The following is an 8,771-nucleotide window of genomic DNA, read 5'->3' on the forward strand; positions in this document are numbered from 1 at the left end:
AGTTGTGGCTCACAGGCTCTAGAGCACAGGCTCAGTAGTTGTGGTGCATGGGCTTAGTTGCTACACGGCATGTAGGATCTTCCCATACCAGGAATCAAACCCGTGTCCCCGGCATTGGCAGGCAGATTCTTAACCACTGTACCACCAGGGAAGTCCCAGTGGTATTTTTAATAAAAAATAATCCTTTTCTTGTAGACACATATATTAAAATATTTATGGGTGAAATGAAATGTCTGATGTTTGCTCTCCATTGGAAAGGACGACTTAGTCCTGCCTTATTGGCCCCCCAGAATTTGTTTAGAATTTATAGTTGGTATCTGAACAGCTCAGGCAAGTCGGGGTAACATATTCATAAAGATCGTACTCCTTGGAGAAGATAAAAATGAAACCATTTAATGGATCTTTCTGCCTTTCCTTATTATCCATTAACATTCTATTATCTATCTCCAGCAGGGAAATAGACATTCCTTATTTATCGCTCCCTTGGAATTAGGTAAAAACATCCAACTTGTTTTCATGTTTCCCAAAATTTCAGGACATTTTGGGGTTAAACCTTTCTGGAGCTATTTAAAGGTTTTATGTCACTTCTGTAATGTTTGTGTTTAAAACTTTGAGATCCTTTCATTTCTCAATAGATTTAAAAACCTGCAGTTTGACTGTATTTGACTATGTCCAGTATGTCCAGGATTTCCTTCCTTTGCTATTATTTATTCCAAAATGAAGAGGTTATTTCCTACCTAAATTTCTATCTTGTATATATAACAAACTAGTTTAAAATAAAATGTTAATAGCAGTTTAGCGTATGTTTTCAATTTTGTGCATGAGGATATTATCAGAAAGGCAAGAAATGGGAGAGAGAAAGAGAGAGAGAGAGAGAGAGAGAGAGAGAGAATTTCTGATGCAGACTATTTTTTTTTAAAGAAGGATTTGACGTTAGCAGATATCCAGATTATTGAAACACCCTGTCACTACTGTCTTTTGCCTTTGTGCTGGATCTGTAACCTGTGTTAGGGACCTGTCACTCCTTTCTTCCATGTGAGAATCTGTAATGGCATTATTTCTTTTTCTCCTTCATCTAAATGCCCTCAACTAGACTGGCATAGTAGGGCTTATGAATTAGCAAACCCTATTCTTGTACGACATCTGGGTAGCTGCTGTTCAGTTTTCATTTCCAGAATCATGATCTTCAATAGAAGCAGAAGGAGCAGTACCACCTGTGCCCCCAAACCCTCCATTTTCTAAGTAGAGTTTCAAGGTTGCTCAAGCTGAATTCCACTACCCTCTGACCATGTTGTTTTTCACAGTGAATCAGCAGAAATGAGTCTACATCCAACATGGGTTTTATATTTTGCCCGACTTACTTTAGAACTATTTCTTCTCTATTAGATTTAAAAAAATAATTATTGTATCTCTATCATGAACATTATTTTGTAATAGTTCAGTGATCTAACTAATGGAGGCCCTTTAATTTCTTGTGTCAACAGTTTGAATTTAAAAATTTTAATAGCCTTTATTCCATATACGATTATGGAGAGGCAGCACATTTTAATAGAAAGAGCACCAAAAAGAAAAAAAAAGGAAAGAACACCAAAATGCATGTCAAAAATAAATGCTGACATTCTGGCTCCAGAATTTACCAGCAGTGTGACTTGCTAGTACACCATTAAGCTTCTCTAACACTGTAAAGTAGGAATGATATTTGAGAGTTTTATTATATCAAATAAAAAAATAAATACAGAAGTAATTTGCAGACATTTTATGTACATATGCAACTATAAGTTGGTGTTATGACTATTGAGGTATCAGTCCTTGAGGCCATGGTTAATTTTTCGTTGTTGTTCTTTTATTGTTTCCTTCCTGCTCATGATTAAGCACCATCTCCATCAGGACCTTTCATTATTGGTCAGACTTCTGCCTTAGAGGCAGGGTGCTGAGACAGTCTCCTAAAGTTGGGTTTTCATTTTGTTCTATAATTTACTGATTATTTCCTCATTTGTCAGGTTCTCATGGGGTGTCATGAAGATTAATAGAAAGGTGATAAAGCAATCTAGATTTTTTGTATTGGAATCTCTCCTGAACCCATGTATCGGCTCTCTATGTCCATGGGCTCCATGTCCACAGATTTAACCAACTGTGGATGGAAAATATTAGAAAAAAATTCCAGAAAGTTCGAAAAAGCAAAACTTGAATTTGCCACACATTGACAGCTATTTACATAGTATTTACATTGTATTTACAACTATTTACATGGCATTTATCTTGTATTAGGTATTATAAGTAATCTAGAGATGACTTAAAGTATATGGGAGGATGTATGTAGGTTTATGCAAATACTACACCATTTTACATAAGGGACTGGAGGATCCTCAGATTTTGGTATCCTTGAGGGACCTGGGGATGACTGTAGTCCCTCTTTGGTTTTCAGTATTTCCTCTAACTCAAGTTCTTTAAAATTGAAGTCATTTTCTTACATAGATGTCCCACTGTGTTCTCTGTCTTGATGAATAACATGTGATGCACCAACTAGCCCAAGCCAAAAATCTAAGATTCATCTGTATATTTCATCAATGATTAAATCTTATTAGGTTGATTTCCTTAATTTTTTTTAAAGCTTGTGATTCTCTATTCCTCTTATCACTGCCTTGGTTCAGGCACTTTCCCTTTTATTCTTGAATTATTGCAACAGCCTTTTAACTCTTTTTTTGTTCTATAGAATCCTTTGTCCTGCCACCAATTCATTCTCCTCATCGGTGCCTGTAGGTGCTTTTTGGAATGCATATCTGATCATCTAACTCCCTTGAAATGTTAAATAGTAATGATGATGAGCAAGTGGCCTTATTCCTGACTTGTGCAGAAATTCATCTAATGTTCTCCCATTAAGAATCAGGACAGATTAAAGAAGCATCCAGTGAGTCCTGTTTTTTTTTTTCTCGTTTGTGCCGCGCTGCACACGGGATCTTAGTTCCCTGACCAGAGATTGAGCCCCTGCCCCTCGCAGTGGAAGCACGGAGTCCTAACCACTGGACTGCCAGGGAAGTCCCAAGTCCTGTTTTATTAACTATTTTCTTCTTTTTAAAAATCCCGAATTGCTATTAAATTTTGCTAAATGCATTTTCAGCACTTATGAAGATATTTGTATGATTTTTCTCTCCTCTAAGCTATTAGTGGATTTCCTAATACTGAACGATTTTTGCATTCCGGGAATAAAACTTACTTGGTCATCCTGTGTTTTCCTTTTAGTGTACTAATAGATTCCATTAACTAATACATTATTTAAAAATTTTTACATTGATAATCATAAATGGGATTAGTCTGTAGTTTTTTTTCCCTGTATAAACTTTGTAAATTTAGATTATCAATATTATCCCTAATTTTTAAATTGAAATTTAGTTTTTCTCTCTTTTATATGCTTTGAAACAGTTTAAATAGCACTGGAATTGTATGATCTTAAACTATCTAGTAGAATTCTCTTCAGAAACATTTGGGTCTGGTGCTCTTTATTGGGGTAGCTCTTTTATTTTTTCTTATTTCTGATGACAATTGACTTATTTAGTTTTTTTTTGTTTTATTGTTTTTTTTTTTTGCGGTACGCGGGCCTCTCACTGTTGTGGCCTCTCCCTTTGCGGAGCACAGGCTCTGGACGCACAGGCTCAGCGGCCACGGCTCATGGGCCCAGCCGCTCCGCGGCATGTGGGATCTTCCCGTACCGGGGCACGAACCCATGTCCCCTGCATCGGCAGGCGGACTCTCAACCACTGCGCCACCACACCAGGGACATATTTCCAGATGATATGATTAAAGTTTAATGGTATTGGTGGTTTCTCCATAGATATTTTATTTTTATAAATTTATTTATTTATTTGGCTGCATTGGGTCTTCATTGCTGCACGCGGGCTTCTCATTGTGGTGGCTTCTCTTGTTGTGGAGCATGGGCTCTAGGCGCTCGGGCTTCAGTAGTTGTGGCTCACTGGCTTAAGTAGTTGTGGCTCATGGGTTCTAGAGCGCAGGCTCAGTAGTTGTGGTGCAGTGGGCTTAGTTGCTCCGTGGCATGTGGGATGTTCCTGGACCAGGGCTCGAACCTGTGTCCCCGGCATTGGCAGGCGGATTCTTAACCACTGTGCCACCAGGGAAGCCCTCCATAGATATTTTAAATCTTTTGGTTTAATATAGGAAGAATCACTATGAAGTAATTGATCAAGTAATGTTTTATGTGGCTTATAGCAAATGTGCTATTGTACTCAGAAATGTTTCTAAGAATAAAGAACCCATGATGAGAGTACACCAAGAGATATACAGAGAAGCATTGTAGCTAATAGAAAGAGAATTGTAATAAGGGCAACAGGAGTTGGGTATAAGCGCTGACTCTGCTAACTGCTGGCTGTGTGAATGTGCACTAATCACTTGGCATCTTTTACCTGTAAAATCAGTGGATTGTCCTAGTTGATCCCTAAGACTCTGTTTTATGTATTATGATTTTAGGTTTTAAACAATTTTCATGAGTAATAAAAATGTTGAAATGATAATCATTCAAATAGCTAGCTAATCAGCTCAGAATGATTGATGTCTGAAAGGTTAAGTATAGATAAAGGTTGTGTTTATGTGTGTGTGTGTGTGTGTGTGTGTGTGTGTGTGAGAGAGAGAGAGAGAGAGAGAGAGAGAGAGAGAGAGAGAGAGAGGGAGGGAGGGAGAAGGAAACTTGAAAAGGATGACTATTTCTGTAAAATGCAAAATGGAAGTAAAATTATGCCATAATCTAATATGAATTTTATAATTGAGTTACTTTGCAAGTTTCACTGAAATTGAAAAATATTTGGATCAAATCTAAAATAATATGAGCATCTCCAAATTCTTTTTACATATATATATATATACACATATATTCTTTTTAATATTCTTTTCCATTATGGTTTATCCCAGGACATTGAATATAATTCCCTGTGCTATACAGTAAGACCTTGTTGTCCATCCAGTCTATATGTAATGTTTGCATCTACTACTAGTAGAACTAATAGAACTAATCAAATACTAATCAAATACTTTTTTATTAGGTTAATTTTTATTGGGTTAAAATTCAGGTGGAATGAGATGGGAAAAGGAGAGTGTGGAAAAAAACACTGGAAGAAAGCTGAAGTAGAGGACTTAGAAGCACCATTTAATTTGTTAATTCATCTCTCTTGCCCAGTATCTGTCACAATGCCTGGCTCATGACGGGTGCTCAATAAATTTCTGTTGGATTAAATTGTGTTGATAAATGTAAGTAAAAATAAAACACAGAATATGTCAGCCACTGTTTAAATGTGATATCTATTCTCAGATATTTATGCTTCTGTAGTACATGTAGTTAAATTTTGCTTTGCAGTACTAACATTTAAAGTTTTTAAGGTTCTTCTAAAATGAAGCATGTTGTTTTAAGTTGGTGGTTGGTACTTTAGTCTAATTCATTCAGTGTTTTATGTAAAATGCAGATTAATTTTTCTTTTTATCTAAAAATGTAAAACACCATGGTACATAGCAAAATTAAATAGTAAGGGAAATATTTTTTACAGTGTTTTTAACAGGATAAACATAAACTTCTATAGTATTTGGCACTCTCCTCCCTAATTCTTATTGTTATTCACTTATTCCAACTACAATTTCATCCACAGACTCTAATTGGCCTGCATTTAGTAATACGTTTGAAATACTTGGAGTGGTAAGCCCCTCTTGGATGTCTGCAGTCCTCTGGACTGTCAGTCACTCTGGGTAAATGCTTCTGTACGTCTTCCTGGCTACCACCTGCGGGTAGTAATCAAATCAGTCCTCTGACTCTATCTTCTGTTGAAGTAATTCCTCACAGATTTCTACTTCTCTCTCTTTCAGAATTCTTTCAGCTTTTGTGTATCATAAACCAAAATTCTCTACTTTTCAAGAAGAGTGGAAGCTAGTAATCTGTTTTGTTCATTGACCTCTGCTTAGAGTCATTGACCCAATATTTACATTTAATATAATTGCATGCCCATATTGCTCACTCATTTTTTATGTTTTTGAAAATTTATCTAAAATTCAAAATTGTTGAGTAGAGAGGTTATGTGTCGCATGAAGTTTTTGTATTCTCAACAGCATTTATTGAGAGTTACTCAATTTATAACTGATATTTGTTGATTTACAAGTGAAGATGGTTTCAGGTTTTCCTTACTTTTCTTTTGTGAACCTGTTCAGCAGCCTGTAATGAATATTTATTAATGGCTTTCAATACTGCTGATTTGACAGATTTAGAGATAGTACATAATCTCTCATCCAGTTTCTCTTTGACTGCAGAATGGATGAACAAAGCAAATTCTTTATTGTGCTTGGGTGACTCATTAAAATATTTTATAAATATAATACCAGAAATAATAAAATCATAAAAACATAAGCCTGGCTATTATTTAGAAGAGCTTAACATTTTTTTCATACTTGGCTATGTCAGAATGTCATTCCAGAGAGAAAACTTCTATTTCTTTCTTCATAGTTTATAGAGGATGAGTCTTGTCTACAATAAAAAAATTATTTTCTTGTTAAAACTCTATTACTGGCAGAGAGTATCTGGTCTCAGTTATACATATGGAAAAAACTAATCTTTTAGAAAATTTATATTTTACCCAACCTGATTTCTACTTAGTTTTTTGTGTACCACATAGTTTACCCAAATATAGCCACTGGTTTCTCTGAAATGTTTGAAAGGCTCAATATTGTATGTGGTTTGTGGTGTATATTAGTTAAGAAGCTTGCAAGTATAAGAAAGTATATCATACTTATTAATTATATATCCTCTTTACTTGCTCCAGTTTTGCTATGGAAGACATGGAATGTTGAGAGTAATTGGAATACTAATATAACATATTTTCATATTTTTTGCACATCCATTACAACTTACATAATTTTCAGTTGACATTGCCAACAATTCTCCCATTATGGATTGTATTTATCCATAATCATGCATACAAATGACAACTATTGGACACTGATGCTCTCCACATTAGGTGCTAGATCCTTAAAAACTCATGGCCTGCCAAGTTTTGAGATATAGCTGGGAATCTGATTTGAGGATGTCTGATGAGAAAGTTATGCTGAGGATGATGATGGTTATTACTATTTTTATTATTGCCAGGATAAACTGTGCTGTGGCTGAATCTCAGGTGATTTTTGCTGCCTCTCAGCTTTTTTTTTAAAGATGTGTTTTTTTCCAGCTTTATTGAGATATAGTTGACAAATAACATGTTCCACGTGATGATTTGATACATGTGTACATTGAGAAATGATTATTGCATTTTATAAGGTTAGTTAACACCTCCATCACCTCATATAATTGCCTTTTCTGGGGGGGCAGGGAGGTGAGGACATTTAATATCTACTCTCTTAGCAACTTTCAAGTATATAATAGTCTTGTAAACTATAGTCACCATGCTGTACATGACATCCCTAGGAAGTATTCATTTTGTAACTGGAAGTTTGTGCTGTTTGATCAACATTTCCCTGTTTCCCCCACTCTCCTAGCCCCTGGTAACCTCTAGGTTGGGTTTAGTTTCTACCCTGCTACTTACTAACTCTGTGACCTTGAGCAAATTACTTAAGCCGTGCCAGTTCTCTGTGTGTGTTTTTCCACTTACAGAACTCTGGAGTGGATATTAAGAGAATTTTGGGAAAGTCCTTGCCATACAACAGACATTGACTAAATGTTATTTGTTTCCTTCCTAGTCTATACTACTTCTTGTAGTCAAACTATTTTTGTTCCTTGGATGATGCCACAAATTAATAATTCACCTCAAACACAGTGTGTATATGACACTGCGTTAGTGCTGAATGTCTGATGTGCAAATGAAGCCCTTTCTTAGAATCACGGTGGGTTGTTTTTATGTATCTTAGGCTCTTTGTTTTACCTATTGACTACTAGACAATAAGGATCATTTACAATTCAGTCTTGAACAAGTTCAAGTCACTGAACTTAAGCTGAAAGACTAATGACCTTAATGAGTCTGTTAAGGATTTGTGAAGTTAGAACATTTTATCCTGTAGAAATTTTATATCCCAATTATTGGGGTTATAATAGAGCCAACATATTAACTTGGATTGGAAAATGAATTGTTTTCAGCCATTTTGAGGACACTGAATTCCAAAGATATATCAGACTCTTCAGAACACTTATGTTCATAATAAATTAATGATTGAGAGGGAGTTAAGGGAGGAGGTTCACCAAAGAGTAGAAATCTTTTTCAGTTCTTTTACTCCTCCCCTTACCTAGTTCCTTCCCACGCCGCCTCTCAGCCCACTGTCTTTTATGGACATATATTCTTTTGTTCAGTGAGACATATCTCAATAGATGTTGCCAGGAGCAGAGAAATCACTATAGGGAATAGTACCACTACCAAACAGATACTTACATCCAGATGATTTTCTAATTATTCAGGGCAGATATTTTTGAGTAAAGAGCTCTCTAGTATTTCTAGTCATCTCCAGATTACAATCTCCACACTGTAATAGTCCAGTAGACCAGGTAGTTTTCATTCAGTTCCCCAAAGTGAAGGCACATACCACTTGTAAAAGAGATAATTTTAGATAGTATACCTGAGGGACATGGCATTAAGAAAACATCAAAATCACAGATTTTTGAACTTTAACAATTCCTTGAATTAGTGAAGAAAGAAGCTCAGTTTGATGGCAGCATATATTTAATAACTAGTACTACATAATGTAGCTTTTTTTTTTTTTTTTTTTTTTTTTTTTTGGTACGTGGGCCTCTCCCTTTTTTTGCC

This window comes from Neophocaena asiaeorientalis, unplaced genomic scaffold (genome assembly GCF_003031525.2).
Source record: "Neophocaena asiaeorientalis asiaeorientalis breed wild unplaced genomic scaffold, Neophocaena_asiaeorientalis_V1.1 scaffold218, whole genome shotgun sequence".
NCBI classification, from domain to species: Eukaryota; Metazoa; Chordata; class Mammalia; order Artiodactyla; family Phocoenidae; genus Neophocaena; species Neophocaena asiaeorientalis.